This window comes from Petaurus breviceps, unplaced genomic scaffold (assembly GCF_028583685.1).
Source record: "Petaurus breviceps papuanus isolate PSGF00001 unplaced genomic scaffold, PetGlider_PUasm1.0 125, whole genome shotgun sequence".
Taxonomy (NCBI): domain Eukaryota; kingdom Metazoa; phylum Chordata; class Mammalia; order Diprotodontia; family Petauridae; genus Petaurus; species Petaurus breviceps.
The window spans coordinates 8065431-8083147 of NW_027185653.1; the positions used below are offsets into that span (position 1 = coordinate 8065431).

General features: G+C 34.4%; 1 protein-coding gene across 1 annotated transcript in view; it reads right to left on the reverse strand.

Moving 5' to 3' along the window:
• Nucleotides 1–17717, reverse strand: part of LINGO2 (leucine rich repeat and Ig domain containing 2) — a 1702561-nt gene that overhangs the window by 1482425 nt on the left and 202419 nt on the right. The window contains exon 2 of the mRNA XM_069090544.1: nucleotides 5568–5637. The gene's annotated coding sequence lies outside the window, so the exon portion shown is untranslated. The remainder of the gene's footprint in view (nucleotides 1–5567; nucleotides 5638–17717) is intronic.

Here is a 17717-nt window from a genome sequence, read left to right on the forward strand (position 1 = left end):
AGTAAAGTACCTCTCTATCCCACCGTCTAAATAATTCTCTCATTCAAATCCTGTTCCGATGTAGGAAATTATACCCAAAGCTTGTCTTTTTCAATATAATAGTGAAAGTATATAATACAGACAGTATTCTTTCTTTCAATAACAATGTATAAGGACATTTTATTAAATTCACTATTTATTAAACATTTTTTGAGAAAAACAAATATTCCACAGAAAACAATAGTCAACATAAATTAGGGTGTGCAAGGTCATCTACAAAGGAAAATTACCTAGCAAAACTAACTCTATAAAATGTTATGAAAATATTCTATGCACCTATCAAGGGCATGCTTGATAAGGATGTTAAAAAGGATAGGCTGGAATTTGTATCCATATTACCTTGTGGAAATATTTAATGTTACATAACTGCCTTAAATATGTGGAATACACAAGATATCATCATGTCTATTATTTGTCAACTATTTTTTTAAAAAAAGGATTTGTTAGGGGCGGCTAGGCAGAACAGTGAATAGAGCACCCACCCTGGAGTCAGGAGGACCTGAGTTCAAATCCAGTCTCAGACACTTGACCAAAAAAAAAACTAGCCATGTGACCTTGGGCAAGTCACTTAACCCCAACTGCCCTCCCCTCTTCCCTCAAAAAAAATAGGGGCAGCCAGGTGGCTCAGCGAGTAAGAGCACCAGCCCCAGTGTCGAGATGATCTGGGGATCGAATCTGGGCTCAGACACTTAGCACCCACCCAGAAATAACTGGCCATGTAACCTTGAGCAAGTCACTTAACCCCAATTGCTTAAAAAATTAAAATAAGTTAAAAATATAAAAAGGATTTGATTCAGTAGAGTAAACTATTGCCTTAAAATATCTCCAAAAAAGTATCTCCCATGCATATTTTAAAAGCATTCAAGTATAAAATCATATAACAGGAGTTGAAAGAACTTTTGGGCCCTTCTGGTTCTAATCCTGTATTTTGTTGATGAGGTAACTAAGGTTGAGGGAGATAAAGAGAGTTGTTCAAGATTACACAGAGAGGTAACTCTGTAAGACTACAAGTTGAAGACCAAAAATGGAACTTTTTTGGCAGAAAAAAGTTTCTTCACTAGGGAATTCCCTGTGCCATACACACACACACACACACACACACACACACAGAACTGAGTAACCTATTGTTAAGAATCAATTCCAATCAAGTTCAAAATCAATTCAATTTGAATTGATATTGTCAGAGGCAGGTTCCATATTTATATACTTAGAGTCAATGCCCTTCTCTCAGTATAATATTTGTTTTCAGCATTATATATTTAATTTTAAGACCAGTGTTAGGCTAAATATTGAATGTAAAACAATTCAAGTAAAATTTACATTCTCTGCCCTCTAAAAGTGTGTAATTAGTTAATGAGGAAAAGACATTTGCAAAAGAAACAATAAAAAAAATAACAAAAATTGAACCTTTTGTTTGCTGTAGTGTAAACAGGATAAAAATACTCTAGGTAAGATTTTAGAGATGGAAGACAGGAGGGATCATTGTGAGCTACAGAAACTAAACACACTTAATGGTAAAGGCGGGAGCTGAGGATTTAGATTGTATTTAAATAAGCTGAAATACCATCTCTTCCTTTCCTCAAAACTCAACTTAGAGATCATCCGTGAATCACATGGAAACTTCCATGAATGTCCACGTCTTCATTGTATCATACATGAAGAAAATAATGTCTCCATCCTAACAAATCTCATAGCACTTTCTTGAACTTCTTTGTAATTTCCATTCCCACATCTTATTTATATACTTAACCTTCAAATTGAATTGATAATGAATTTTAACTGAATTGATTCCTATCCAGAGAGGTTTGCTCTGCTATTTCACTGGTATAGAGAATTCCCTAGTGAGGAAACTTTCTCTGTCAAAAGAGCTCAATTATTGCTCTGCAACTTCTAGTCTTAGAGAGTTGCTAGGTCACTTAAAGGTTAATTAACTTGACTAGCTTCATGTAGCTAATACGTGTCAGAGATCGTACTGAAAGTAAGACAATATTAGCGTTGAGGCTAGTTTGAATTGAAAAGAAAATTATAGGGCATTTTTTTTGCAGTATGGGATAGGGAAAGGAACTGCATTAATTCATTTTATTTCACTAGCATCTAATATGTGTAGTATATTCTATTAGTGTCATGGGTCATTTTCATATTGCCATTTTAAAATGTGACTAAGGCATTTGACATATACATTCAAAATTTTTAAAAAATGCTATTTAATATGTGTGGGTTTCCCAGTTCTTTTATACCATGCCTTACAAATCTTCTGTATGGGAATAAATAATGAAAAATAATATTTCTAAAACGAGGTTTTTATTAAATACTGTTTCTACAAATATATAGCCTTAGATTTCACCAATAAGGGATCAGACATGGAAAACCATCAGGCATGACTTTTTTTTTTACGGAAAAAATGAAAGCTTTTAGTTTTTATCTTACTTCAAAGCTAAGATATGCCCAAAATAAACATATTCATAGAAACACTATGAGATATCAGTATATTGTTGAAATGGATTTTCCAGTTATATAAGCTGAAATGTTTCACCTTTTCAATGAGAATATGTTTTCAAATTAAGTTCAATAAGCATTTAATATGAAACTGTTTTGTTTAAGACACTTTAGGCAAAAAGGTACAAAGATTTTTTTTTTAATGACAGGATTCTCCTCACAAAAATTGTAAAGGAGGTCATAAACATACACACTTAAGTATGCTACAAAGAAAACTGTAATGAGTATATGAGAGAACCATTTGAAATCCAAATGCCTAGCTAAGCAGATTGTATTCTATCACAGGCAACCTACAGTAGGTTTCTGAATTGGGAAAAGGCAGAGTCAGGGAAATATATTTTGATACTGTGTAAAGGAAGTATTGGGGAGGAGAATGACTTGCTGCAGAAGAGACTATTTAGGAGGCTATTACAATAATTTAAGAGAGAGGTGATTAAGGCCTGAACTAGATTGAATATGACCATGTGAATGAAGTAGAGGAAATTAAGCCCAGAAATTCTGTGAGGTAGAAATGATAGAAAGTGGCAGCTAATTAGGTGAAAAGGGGGAGGGAAAGAAAATATTTAAAGATAAAATAGTGTTTAAAAAATTAGTGAGTCACTGGGCAATGTCATTAGAACTAGGGAAACTAGAAAGAACAGGTTTTAGAGGGAAGATAAACAGATTAGTTTTGTACATATTAGATTTGAGGTTCCAATGGGTCACAAAGGTAGGGGTGGGCAACATGTGTTTTTATAGTTTGTTGCTACATAATGTGAGGGTATAGGTTAAGATAGAATAGAGCTAGTTGTACAGATTTAGAAGTCATCCTCAAAAATGATAACTACAGTCATAGGAATGAATGAGATTGTCAAGTGAAAGAGAAAAGAAAAGAATAAGGCTTAGGACATAGCGTGGGAAATGAAGAAGTGGACAAATACTCAGGAAATGACAGGAGGAAAACTACCAGTGAGGGAAACCCACAAATTATATGTTAAGTAAGACGTATTTTTTTTTAAAGGCGGTGCCATGCAGTCTGTCACATAATATCAAGAATGGCCATAATCGGGGCAGCTAGGTGGTGCAGTGAATGGAGCACCAGACCTGGCATCAAGAGGACCCAAGTTTAAATTTGGCCTTAGACACTTGACACATTTACTAGCCATGTGGCTTTGGGCAAGTCACTTAACCCCAACTGCCCTCCAAAAAGAAAAAAAAGAGTACTTTGTTTGGGGCGGCTAGGTGAGCAGAGCACCAGCCATGGAGTCAGGAGGAACTGAGTTCATATCTGGCCTCAGACACTTAACACAAAAACTAGCCATGTGACCTTGGGCAAGTCACTTAACCCCAACTGCCTTCCAAAAAAAAAAGGTAAAAAAAATGGTCATAATTAATATTTCAAATTGTTCAGAAAATTTAAGCAGTAAAAAAAGCAAAAATAGTCATATTGCTTTAATTAAGTCCTAATTACACAAGTCCAGTCATTTTACTCCCCTTCTTAAGAAGCTACAGTGATTACTTTTTGCCCCTAAGATAACAATAAAACCAACTTCTTTGTTTGGCATGTTAAGTCTGTCACCATCTGCTTTGCACTTTTCTCTGTGGGCTGATTGCATAGTACTATTACACATGCTTTTCACATTCCAGCCAAACTGACTTAATTCCTCTGCCTCAAATACAACATGTGATCTCCAACGTCTGTGCCTTTGTGCAGGATATTTTTCCTATATGGAATGTTGTCCCTTTTAATCTCTCCCAAGTTCCCAAGCTATCTTCCAAGTTAGTTAAAGTGGCATGTACAAGAAATAGCAGTTCCTGGGATGGTCTGGATCATGTGACCAACAAGATGGCGCACTAAACATTTTCTCTGACACTTCATGACCTCTCAGATCTCTCCAAAATAAGGATTATGCCCAAGAAATAAAGTAATTTCAGCTACCTCTGTGGTCTAGGAGAGGGGTTGGCAAACTACAACATGAGGGCAAAATTCATTCCATCATCTGTTGTTATATTACTCATGAGCTAAGTATGGTTTTAACAGATAGCAAGTGAATTTGACCTGGAAGCTGTACTTTACCAACCTCTGGACAAACACAGTAAGAAACTAAGTGTGGTTTAAAAAAACAAAAAAACCGAGCTTACAACAAGGAATAGTAAGAATCCCCTCACATGGCAACACTTGCTCCATTGCCCAAAATGCTCCTGGAGGCAGGGCTACACAAATCAACTTAAAGACTTGCAAGAGAATTCAACTCTATACCCCCTATTCCCAGTGCTTGGAAATCTAAAAGACAGAAGCTTGCTCAGCTTCCAAGGAGAGTATGAGAAAATTCTGTACTATGAGAGTTCAGGTAAAGAACCGAGGAGCAAAGAGAACTAGAGCAGCAGAAGTATGTGAGTGTGGTGACTGTCTGATACTCCACCAAGCCTAAGGGAAAAATCCCAGCATTCACCTGGGGCCAGGTCTGTTCCCACAGAAGTAACTTGCTAGAAAGAACAGAATCATCCAGCATAAGAGGAGGGAAAAGAGTTCTGAGGTTCAGTTCACAGGAAACCACATTCAAGAGGAAAGCAGTCAGAAGGGGAAGGGAAGCAGTGATTTAATTAGGGAACATAAAAGGAAAAAAATGTTCTAATGCCCATCAGTTGTCATTGCCTTCCAGGCCCCCAATTACTTTCCATTATTTGTGTAGATATTCTGCTTACTTATTTGTATACATGTTATTTCCTGTCAGTAAAATGTAAGTTCCTTGAGGGCTGGGGTTTTTATTCTTGCTTCTACTTTCCCTTTACCTAGAACAGTATCTGGCATATAAAATGTTCTAAGTAAATACTTGAATTACATTGAAGTTTCTTTACTGATTAAACAAGTTCATATGTTTTTTTTTTGCTATGGAGTAAATTTCAAAACCCTCTGCCTTACATTCAAGAGACTCCACAATTTATTATCATCCTCTATTTCAAGAATTATCTCATATTCTTCCTTTCTACTCAATGTGTGTTCCAACCCAGCTAGATGCCTCCCTTACCACCCCAAAAAATAAATAACTCACCTTATACTCATCTACATGCATGGTTTTCCTCAGGCTGTTTTGTCTTTCCTCCTTGAATTCTTGCCAGTACCTTAAAAGACAATACAAATTCTAACTTCATAATATTTTCACTTATGTCTCATTAGCAGATTTAGTTACCATCTCCTTCAGATCAATTATCTTGTTTTTCCACATTTCTAATATTAGTTATCAACTAATGCTGCCTATTTTAGCACTGCACATACATACATACATATATATATATATTTCTCTGGTATATTATATACTTCATGAGGATGGGAGCCATGTCTGATCTAAAATGCATGTATTTCCCAGAGCCTATAAATGTTTGCTGAATGAATGACTATTGTACAGATAACTATTAAATGAGAGAGGAACACATTGTAAGGAAATGACATCAGAGTTTAGCCTTGCAGAAGGGCAGAGTTACCTCATCCTCTGAGATTAGGAAGAGATGACAGTTTAGGAGGTGTGGAAGAGGCAACAGAAAGGAAACCATTATACCTAGGTTCAATATTGTCAGTATTGTAAGAAGGTAATCTACTGAGAAGAAGTGGAAACTAGGGGCTTGGGAAAAGTGCAGAAAACTACTGGATGAGACACATGAAAGTTGTTCAAATGAAGAATTTCAATGAAGTGATGAAAGCCCAATTGAGATAAATTAGCTTAAATTTCTAAATGTGTGCTCATTATTCATACTTCCATGACTTTCTTCAGCAGTATTTTGCACTTAGGGAGTAAGAGTAGAGAAGCAATGTTGGCAGGAGGGGGAAACTCCAAGCTGGGAATTAAAAGAACTATAAAAGCAGATAAAAGGCAAAAACACACTCAAAGGAGATATGATATTGAAAAGGCAAACTATGATGTTTGCACAAAGGGTGCTGATTATGAAGGAAGTTAAGTGAGTCAAGACAGAGGGTGATAAGCTGAGAATATGGAGGAAGTGGTCAGTTAATAAACATTTATTTTGAAAATGTATTTTATTTTTAATCTATGGAGTAAAGCAAGCATTTCCCTTGGTAATATAATAAAAAAGATGATTGTATACGAAACTGCAAATCTACTACGTACAACTTGCTATTCCTTTTAAATATACAAAAATTATCATGGAATTTTCTTTTTATTCTCCCCCCATGGCTTCCATTAGATAGATACATATATATTATGTATGTATGTAAAATTATTGTATACAAACTTCTATTAGTTCTTTCTCTGGATGCAGATAATATCTTTCTTAATATGTCCTTTATAGTTAATATGGGTATTTGTAATAGTCAAAATGACTTATTCATTCAAAATATTTGTTATACACCTGTGTACCAGGTAGTGTACAAAGCGCAAGGGATTCAAAGAAAGCCAAGAGAAAGTGCCTCCTCTCAAATACCTCACATTCTAACGAGGGAGACAATGCGCAAGTAACTATACACAAACAAGTTACATACAGGATAAACAGGAAATGACGAACAAGAAGAAGGTACTAGAACTAAAGGGAAGGGAGAGATGTTTCCTGTAGTTGACATTTATCTATGCTTGAAGGAATCTAGAAAAGCCAGGAGGTGGAGAAGAGCATTAAAGGCCTGTGAAAATGCTCAGTTAAGAGATGTCATTTCTTGTTTGAGAAACAGAAGGAAATCTGTGTCTCTGTATCACAGAGAACAAGGTGGGATATAAAAAAATGGAAATGTATGAGGAAGTGAGGTATTATGGACTTTAAAAACCGGAGAATTTTATATAAGGTGCTAGAAGTGATAAGGAGCCACTGAAATTTATATGGTAGGGTCATGACATGCTCAGACCTGTGATTTAGTAAAATCACTTTGGACAGCTGTGTGGAGGATGGACAGGAGCAGGGAGAGATTTTGGAATGGAGACCAAACAGCTGGTTACCTATATGTTAATATATACTATTATGAATAAGTCCAAGGACTTAAAAGTTTTTAGCTATGAAGGCTTTAGAAAGATCAACTCTATTAGGTGGTGGTAGTAGAAGATAGAATAACAATTTTTAATATATAGTAATTGTCTATTTAACACGCTTCCAAGAATTTACTATATACATTTTATCCTTCAGTGAGATTTCAATCCCATGTACATGGGTGGAGACCTAACATACCTGTGGCATAGTAATTAAGAACCAGATTTACTATGAAATCTTGGGTTCAAGTTCTATCTTTGACTTATATAAAGTATGCAAACATTGTCAAATCCATTATCCTCTTGGGGTCCCTTTAATCCAAGAAATTATAGATTAGTTGCTAATCTGAATCAGAATGAATTTCTATGCTATAAATTCCATAAAATAATAAGATTTCAATATCAAAAAGTCCTCCCTCCCAAAAAAAGTCATCTTGTTCAGATTTTTCACACAAAAACAAAATCTGTGTAAATTCCTATTATTCTCATTAATTCTCCTTTAATTTGATATTTTTTGTTGATTTTCTAAAAGAGAAATTCTGACTTTAAGTTAAAAAAAGAAAAAAAGAACAATGGCTGAATTTCAAAATGATGAACTATGGATCATTTTGTATAAGTATGAAACATTTCCTTTCATATTCAGGTTGATTTTGATTATTTTGGATGAAGAATTGTACCTTAGAATCATTAAATTCTGAAAGAAATACAAAAGACATGTAGCATTTTGTATTGCCCTTATGTGAAAGTCAATATTTAAGAAATCATATCATTAATGTTGTCTTTGTGTTTGGGGAAATAATATCTTTTTAAAAATACTTAGAAATTGTAATAAGTATTTGAGCAAAATTTTGTCCATATATATGCATGTTTCATAAAGTTTCCAAGAAATATTGAATAACACATTTTTTCTTGAAGTAAATATGCTTTGTTTAATCACCTTTAGAATTTTACTTTCAGTGGATGATTAAATGAAAATAAGCATACAAAGTTAGCCATAATATAAATAAATGAAAGAAGTAAGAAGATTTCATTATCTATCAAGAAAATGACTAACTATATCAAAGAAGAAAGCTAAGCAAACAAAATACACTAAAGCAAAATTAACCAAATATCCATTCCCAACTGTGGTATCAGAAAACATGAGTAAATTTAAGAATTCATTCAATTCAAAAAATTTTAGGAAGACCTCCAAAAATGTTAATTCTATCAATTCAAATCAAATTGCAGTGTGAATGTAACTGGAAAAATGAATAACCTGTCTTCTAATCTTCTTTTATCTACATGATGATGCATTTGAGGAATAGTTACAGAACTGCAATGGATGAAAATCCTTCCAACTGCTCCATGAGGAAATATTAGGAAACTGTATGAGCCACAGAGAGGACAAATGATTTACCTAAGATCACAAATCTATTAAGGAAAAAATGAGGAATTACTGAATCGAATTTCAACATTCTTTCCAATTTATCATGCTGTTCCTCTGCTTAAGAAATATGTAATCTCTCCAAATATAACCCTGTCTTCCTTCTACTGCTTTGCATCTTTTCCAGTTCATAATGCTTTAATTCTATGCATAGAACACAAATATAGTTGTTCCCAGTGCTTAGCCCACTTCGTGGCATACAGTAAGCAATTGATAAATGTTTCATCCTTCTCTCCCTACTTTTCCCTCCCTCAAGCTATCAACCTATCTGTTCAACTGCAAATCAGTTATTTTAAAAATAATTTTTGCTTTGAGGAAAGGACAGGAAACATAAGCATATTGAAAAATGCATCAGAGCAAGGTTTATTAAGCTATTACCTCTCTTGGAAATCTTTCATATTCTCTTCAACCCTTTGGATATCTTTTCAGAAAAATGTTTTTAAATGCATAGATTTATATATGTAATATTATGAAGGATAAGAATTATATTGCAATATGATTAGTGAAATATTTTTTTAAATGAAATTATGGACCTCAGGGTAAGAATTTATGCCTTAGAATAAGATCTAATCTACTATAATCCTTTTATTTTACAGATGAGGAAACTCTATTAATTGCCTAAATAGAAAATTAAATTCACTTCTATCACTTATGTATGTAGTGCTAAGTTTGTATACTTAATTTTTGTATGAAAATCTAGAACAAGTTGGGATCAAGTGCACAACTGGAAGAAACTGTGTGGGAAAAAAGACCCATACATCAGTTTTAGTGATGGAAGGGACCTGAGAGATAAACTTATTATCAAGCGTTCTTAATCTGTACCCCACAAAATTACAAAAAAAACTTGCTCAATAACTACATTTAGATATAATTTGGTTTCCTTCATAATCCCATATATTTCATTTTTTGCACATTTAAAAAACATTAATAAGGGGTCAATAGGCTTTGCTAGTCTACCAAAGAGATCCATGACACAACACACACACACTCACACACAGATTAACAAAATCTGATCTAGTATAATCCATTTATTTCATACATGATGAAATTGGGTTCCAGAGAAGATGAAATGATTTGACTAATATTACATAGGTTGTAGACAGTGGAGCTTACACTTTGACTCCAGATAAAGCTATCATTTCATTATACCATGTTGACTTAAGAAGGATGTTTTTTCTATCCCTCTAACATATAAAGAAAAGGAATTGGAGTGAGGGAAGCCAATACGGTGGAGAAAAGCAGGGACTTGCTTGAATTCTCCCACAAAACCCTCCAAATACCTGTAAAAATTTACTCTAAACAAATTCTGTAACAGCAGAACCCACAAAATTACAGAGTGAATTAAATTTCCAGCCCAAGTCAACCTGGAATGTCAACAGGAAAGGTCTATTGCACTGGGCTAGGAGAGAAGCCCAGTTTGGAACAAAACCACCAGCACAGACCAGGCCCCAGCAAACCCAAAGCAGCATTCATAGGACTATGGCAGTTTCAGGAAGCTATGACAGTTTCTACACTTGTAAATCCACAAATTCCAAAAACAAATTAAAAGATCAATAGGAAAATTATGTTGGATTTGTGAGAGAGAAGTGTGGTCTGGCCTCAGGTCTGGGGTGATGGCAGCAGGGGCAGCAGCTACTTCCACAGCTCTCAGCCCACTGAAGCTGGGGGAATTGAGCAGCTGATCAGAGGAGGATTGCAGGGACCTCCTTACTGGAACCTCAAAGTTTTAAAAACTAATGTTAAAAATTGTTTTTATATGTAACTGGGAAATAAGATATACAAGCAATGAGATATAGAAATGTAGCTTGGCCTATGGAAAAATAGAAGGGAAGGAAATGAGGGGAGGGGGGAATGTAAGAGAGGCCAAATTGGGGCAAGTGGTAATCAAAATGCATGAGTTTTGTTTTGGGAGAGGGGGCAAATGGACAGAAAATTTGGAACTCAAAATCTTGTGGAAGTGAATGTTTAAAACTAAAAATGAATTAATAAAAGGTTTACAACTTCCTAAAGAAAAATAAATAAGTAGTGGATAAGGGAAATATACAGAGAGACATTTACAGTCAATGAGGAATGAAATGGAAGGAGTGATTTTAGGATGGCTTCAATGCCAATAGCATCCATTTTATAAAATCCACTAAACACTCATCTCTGTCTTTGAGAATCTCTCTCTTTGAGGCTCAGCTCAAATACCACCTTCAGTCTCTTTTCTGATTACTTCAAAAGTTTAGCGCCCTTATTTTCAAATTAGTTATATTTATGTAACTAGGCTTTTACCCAATCCTGGGGTAATTTTGCTCTCTACTGTGTACTCATAGAAGAGACTCCTAAGTGGTGCAGAGAATGCTGATATGAAAGACTGTATGTCTGTGCAAGAGGTAGAGATGGCCTGAGAATTTGGAAGAAGACACATTTCATAAGGAGGACCTTCAAGGAGAAAAATTATTTCTTTTGAAACTTTGGGGATAGGGATGGAGAGACAGTACTTGGTAAAGTTCTTTATTTAAGTCTCCAGGGAGGACAGAGATAAATGTATTTTGTGCACATACTGCAGGTATGTGAGGGAAGTAGGTACTTTATATTAAAAACAAACAGACAAATAAACAAAAACTTTTATTTCTAGCTTGTTTCTCTAGAGACTTCGGGGCAATTTTGCCTTGGACAGGAGTAGTCTTTCTTTTGAGTTTCAAACTGACATCTTATCTCATTCACATGAGAAGACTTCATTTACTTTTGCACATTATCCTTGCTTCATCTACAAAACCATCTCTGGGTCTTTCAGTAATAAATTATTTTCCTCCTACTGCCAACCTTCTACTTCAAGTAACACTTTGGCTTCACCTCCATTATGCGGCTTTACTTATTTATTCATGACTTATCAGTCTGTAGTATCTCTCCAAAGTCACTAATAATATCTTAATTTCCAAATTTGAAGATTAGCTTTTTTTTCTCTCTTCATTCTTGCTAATTTTGCTGCATTTAACAATATTTGCCAGTATCTCCTTCTGGATACTTTATCCTTTCTGGGTTTTCATTTCTACTAATGTTCCTTCAACCTATATAAACTCTCCTCAATATTTTTGCCAGTTCATTATCCATATATTATCATGCCCCTCTAACTAGAGATATTAAGACTCTGATCTAAGCACCTGCTCATCTCTACACTCTTCCTCCTAAAAATCGAATTAGCTCCTGTGATCTTAATTACCACACCATATTAATGATTCACAACTCTCTATATCTAACCTTAGAATCTTCTCTGATCTTAAGTCCAACACCACCAATTACTTATTAAACATCTCAAAGTGGATGTACCAAAGAAGCTTCAAATTTAGCATGTCTAATCCTAAATGAATTATCTCCCCCTAGTTTAGTACCCCTTCTCTAAACTTCTCTATTTCTATCAAAGGCACTTCTGTCTCAGTTTTTATACCATTAGGATTATATTTAACTCTTTACTTTCTATTACCCTACATACAAAATCACATCACTAAATCTTGTCATTTCTACCTCCATAAGATCTCATGAATCTAGTCCATACGGGTACCAACATTAACTCAGGTATCCATCACCTCTTGCCTAAAATATTGCATTCCCATCACAGGATTAAAAATTCCTTCTCCTAGATGAGAACCATTCCTTAGACTTTCATAGAATTTTTTGCAGAATTCCATATAGGGTTTCATAAGTATCTGGAGCAGATATATGATGGGTGTATAGAATACAACGTATTCTATACACAAAACACGATGATGCCTGCTGGAGAAGATACAATAATGAAATGAAATACTATTTTTATCCTCATGAGACTTCTGTCTTAATGGGGAAAATATTCCACACTCAATCAATCAACTAATCTATAAGCAAATATTAATTAAGCACCAATGATGTTTGAGCTGGGGATACAAATACAATGAAGGCAATAATCCCTATTTATAAGGACCTTCCTTCTCTCTGCTTTTGCAGAAAATGAAGAAAAAGTAAATAAAAAAATTTTTAAGCAATTGGGGTTAAGTAACTTGCTCAAGGTTACATGTCCAGTTATTTCTGGGTGTGGTGCTAAGTATCTGAGCCCGGATTTGATGCCCAGGTCATCCCGACACTGCGGCTGGTGCTCTTACTCGCTAAGCCACCTGGCCGCCCCTGTAAATAACAAATTTTAAGAGTCAAAAATGTGTTTTGCACACTCACTAGATAAATAGGTTTTGTCTAATTTTTCCTGAACATGGTGATATGTATTTTTTAATTACTTTTTAAAGTACAACTCAAAGGGAAATATGTATTTTCTTCTTGATAAAGAACTGGAAAGTATGTAGGATTTATAAATGAGGGATTTAATTTCATAGTTTCTTATAATAATTCATCTATGGACTTAACAAGCATGGGCCTGTTTTTTTCCTTATAAAACAAGGATAATTATGTCTGCAGAATCTTTATCCCAGAACTTTTGTTAGGATCAAATGAGATATGCTACTTAAAATGTTTTGTAAGCCAGAATTTTTTCCATAAATTCCAATTATTTTTTGGAATCTTAACTAAAAACCATTTACAGTAAAAATCCCTTTACTAAAAGTATCATTCAAGAAATAGAGTAATGACATTAACTTCATCTTCTGGTTAGAAGGAGGATTTAACTTCAAGTTTTACTTAAGTATTTTTAGTTGAAAACCTTTCTAAAACAGTAATCTTTCTCAATAACTCATTAAGTCTAATTTATGAGAAATAATTATAAATCATTTCCATGAGAATTTGACAATGAAAAGAGTAGTGCTCTCCCTAGTGGCATAAAATACTTAGCTTTGAATCCTTCTCATTACATTTAGCCATTGTGTGACCTTTGACAAAAGTTTGACCTCTGTCTGGCAGTTTTCTGATCTGGGAAATAGAAAAAGACATGGTGAATCCACCCTACCTTGTTGTAAGGATAAAATAAGTTAATGTAGTTAAAATAGTACATAAATGGGAATTATAATATCATGATACAGGGTGTCGCAATTGTTCATTGTTCTGAAACCCTGTCTCACAAAGCTTTTAATGAAAAAAAAAGTTGAGTCCATCTTGAGTCCATCACCTTTTAAGCACTCTGACTACCTGAGAAAGCAAACAACTGCCCTGAATTTCTCTTGCACTGGAATTGTGAGATTTCAATCAATCTGGGATAAGCACCTGGAAGACAGCTTATCCATTTCAATTTAATTAAATCAAGTCACTCCATCACTTGAAAATCTGCATTGGCTCTCTATTACCTTCCAAGTGAAGTAGATTAAATTATTATTTGAGGACTTCCACAGTTAAGTTTGAACATTTTCCCTCCCCTCCTCTGAGCAGACTGATAAAGACTTTATTCAAATGAGTATTTATCTTAAAAAATATATATATTTTTGACATTTATTTGAGAAGTTTTTCTTCATTTTTTCTCTCTTCCACCACTCCCCCACCCATGCAGGAATTGATATGAATTATATGTGTGAAATCATGCAAAACATATTTCCATGTTAGCTATGTTGTGAAAAAATCAATTAGAAATAAAGTAAAAAAAATATGCTTCAATCTGCATTCAGGATAAGACTTTTTCATCATAAGTCCTTTGGAAATGTCTCACGGTGTTGGATGATGATATTGCTGAGAACAGTTAAGTCATTCATGGTATATCATCATACAATATTGTTGTTACTATGTACAATGGTCTCTTGGCTCACTTTATCAAATCATGTATGTCTTCCCAGGTTTTCTGATAGCATGTTGTTTATTGTTTCTTATAATAATATAGTATCACAATCATTTACCACAACTTGATTAGCCATCCCCCAACTGTTAGGCATCCCCACAATTTCTAATTCTTTGCCACCATAAAAAAGAGCTGCTATACATCTTCATATATGTGTGTATATATATATATATGTGTGTGTGTGTATATATATATATATGTATATATATACACAGAGAGAGAGAGAGAGAGAGAGAGAGCTCCTTTTCCTTTGACCTCTTTAGGATACAGACATAGTACATAGTAGTGGTATTGTTGGGTCAAAGGGGTAAAGTTACAAAATGTTTTTTCAGACTGGTTCGATTACTTCACAAATCTACCAACATTGCACTAGTGTGTTAATTTTTCCATAGCCCTTCCAACAACTGTCATTCTGCTTTTTTTGTCATATTAGCCTATCTGAGAGGTGTGAAGTGGTACCTCAGATTAGTTTTTTTTTCTCAAAGGAATATTTCAAGGTACATAAAAAGAGGTTGAAAATTAATATGGTTAAAAAATGCTCAGGGATGTGTGCAGCTAAACATACATCAAAAATTATTGGGGAACTTAGGTGGCAAAATCAATACAGCACCAGCCCCGGAGTCAGGAGGATCGGAGTTCAAATCCAACATCAGACACTTAATACAAAAAATAGCCATGTGACCTTGGGCAAGTCACTTAACCCCAATTGCCCTCCAAAACTCAAAACCAAAACAAAACAAAAACAAATTATTGCCAAAATTATGCATTTATTCTATAAACTAAAACTAATCAAAGTAGGTGAAAAAATTAAAGAAGAAAGACACATTTGACAACTAATAAGGCCAACAACCATCAATCTATACCTAGCTCCTAGCAAGAGAGTTCATTGGTTAGAGACAGATGACACTGTTAGATTACTACAGTCAAGCAAGTTCAAAAAGCACAGAAGCTAGCTGCTGATGCATGTTAACACATCACGATAAAGAAGGGGTCAGTATATATAAATCTGAAAATCATCTACAAGGAGATACCTGAACCTATGATAGCTGTTGATATTACTAGCAGAGATATCATGTATAGGAAAAGGGAAAAGGTCCTTGTGGTGGTGACAGATGGTCTCACCAAGCATTAGCAAATGTTAAACTTATATAGAGACACTTGTGTTGAAAAATGTTAGAGATCCCAACTGGATCACTATGTTTTAGAGTGATTTCCTATGCTTCAAACTCCCAATTCCTTGAGATGTCAAGGGATACTTTCCTCAGTTTAGTCTCCTCTTGGACTTTCTCCATACAAAGAGGAGAATGTGTGGAATTCAAGCCTATAGGCTCACTTTTTCACACTTTCCATGCTTATGTAGTGTGGAGTTCCCATATCTCTTGATCTTGAAGTTAACTAAGACTTTGATACATTAAAAGCTATAAACTGGAACTCCTTTGGCCTATAGAACTGAGATTGTTTCTAGTTTCATTCTCTCAATGACCCATCCTCCACCCCTGCATCCCTCTTCTAAGATATTTATGGTACAACAAATCAGCTTACAAGATCTCTACTGGGATCTACTAGCAGAAGAAAAACTTTCTGTCACACAAATACTCACTGCATCATCAATTTACTACTAGTTTGTTGTTTTGGGGTTTTGTTTTTGTCTGTTTCAACAGGACAGCTGTGAAAGGCAATAAACCTCAGGTAGCCTCATCAATAAATGAAGTGATCAATTTCAAAATAAAATAAATGAGCAATAAATCAAATGAACCACTGTTACCTTATCAATAACTGGGGATAATAAATCCTATAATAGAGAGATCATTTGTATGAATCCCTTTATCCCTTCCCATCAATGACTTTGGACCGAGCTATTAAACTCTTCTTTATTCCTCTAAATTTACTATCATTCAGCTCACATTTGTCCATCTTTTTCATTGTAGTATTAGAGATTTTGTGACATGCTGCTAAAAATCTAGGTAAACTGCATCTGTAATATTCCTGATCTCTATTTTTAAAAAGGGAATGCATTTAGTTTAACATGATATGTTCTCCAAAAAGTCACATTATCTCCTTGCAATTACTGTCTCCTTCTATTAATGTTCACTAATCATATATTTATTACTATTTTTTTAAATTTTTAAAGGAATAGGAAACAAGTTTATTGGACTTCAGCCTTCAGTGTCCACAAAATTGACTTTTAAAGAAATTGGGACTTTTCCCTCTCTCCAGCCCTCTGGATTCATTATCCATAAACTTCCCTGCCTCTCATCTTCTATACATTTCTTATAAAAATCTAATTTTTATTAGTTATCTATGCAACCTACATTATCCTTTTCAAAGTCAACTCCTTGTTTATTTATCATCAGAATTACAGCTAATGAATGGTGCTTGAGACCTAAAATCACCGTTGAATTTTAATCCATGGAGTTGTACCCATCTTTTTCTATGAATCTTTACAACTCACTTTCCCTGAATGTAGGGTATATGTCTTACTAGGTCAGCTTTTCCTTTCTCTCTTAAAAGCTCTAAGATAGAGACTTACTTTTTCTCACTATTTCCATAATTACCATGACATCAATGGAGTCTTCTTGGAAAGACTATGAATATTATTATTTTTGACATTCAGTTTTTTAAAAGTATTTTTACTAGTTTATGGTATGCATATTGAATGTTTGCCAACACCAATGATGCAAAATATTAAACTACATAGTAAAAAAAGTGAAAACAAACTTGGAAATAAACATTCAGAACAAAGCTGTTCACTATTTGCTTTAAAAATTTAACTGCCGGGGGAGGCTAGGTGGTGTAGGGAATACCTGGAGTCAGAAGGACTTGAGTTCATATTCGACCTCAGGCACTTAACACTTAACTAGCCCATGTGACATTAGGAAAGTCACTTAACCCCAATTGCCCCTCCAAAAAAAAATTAACTTCCTTACCAATGAGTAGTTTGATAGTTAATAGCATTATCATCTGGCAAGCAATGACAGAAATTTCTATCCTTTCTGGATATAATTTGTCTAGAGTTCCCTTTATATAAGACTCATGGAAACAAATGTTTTCTGAAAACTAAATTCTTTCAATAAGGAAATTTCATAGA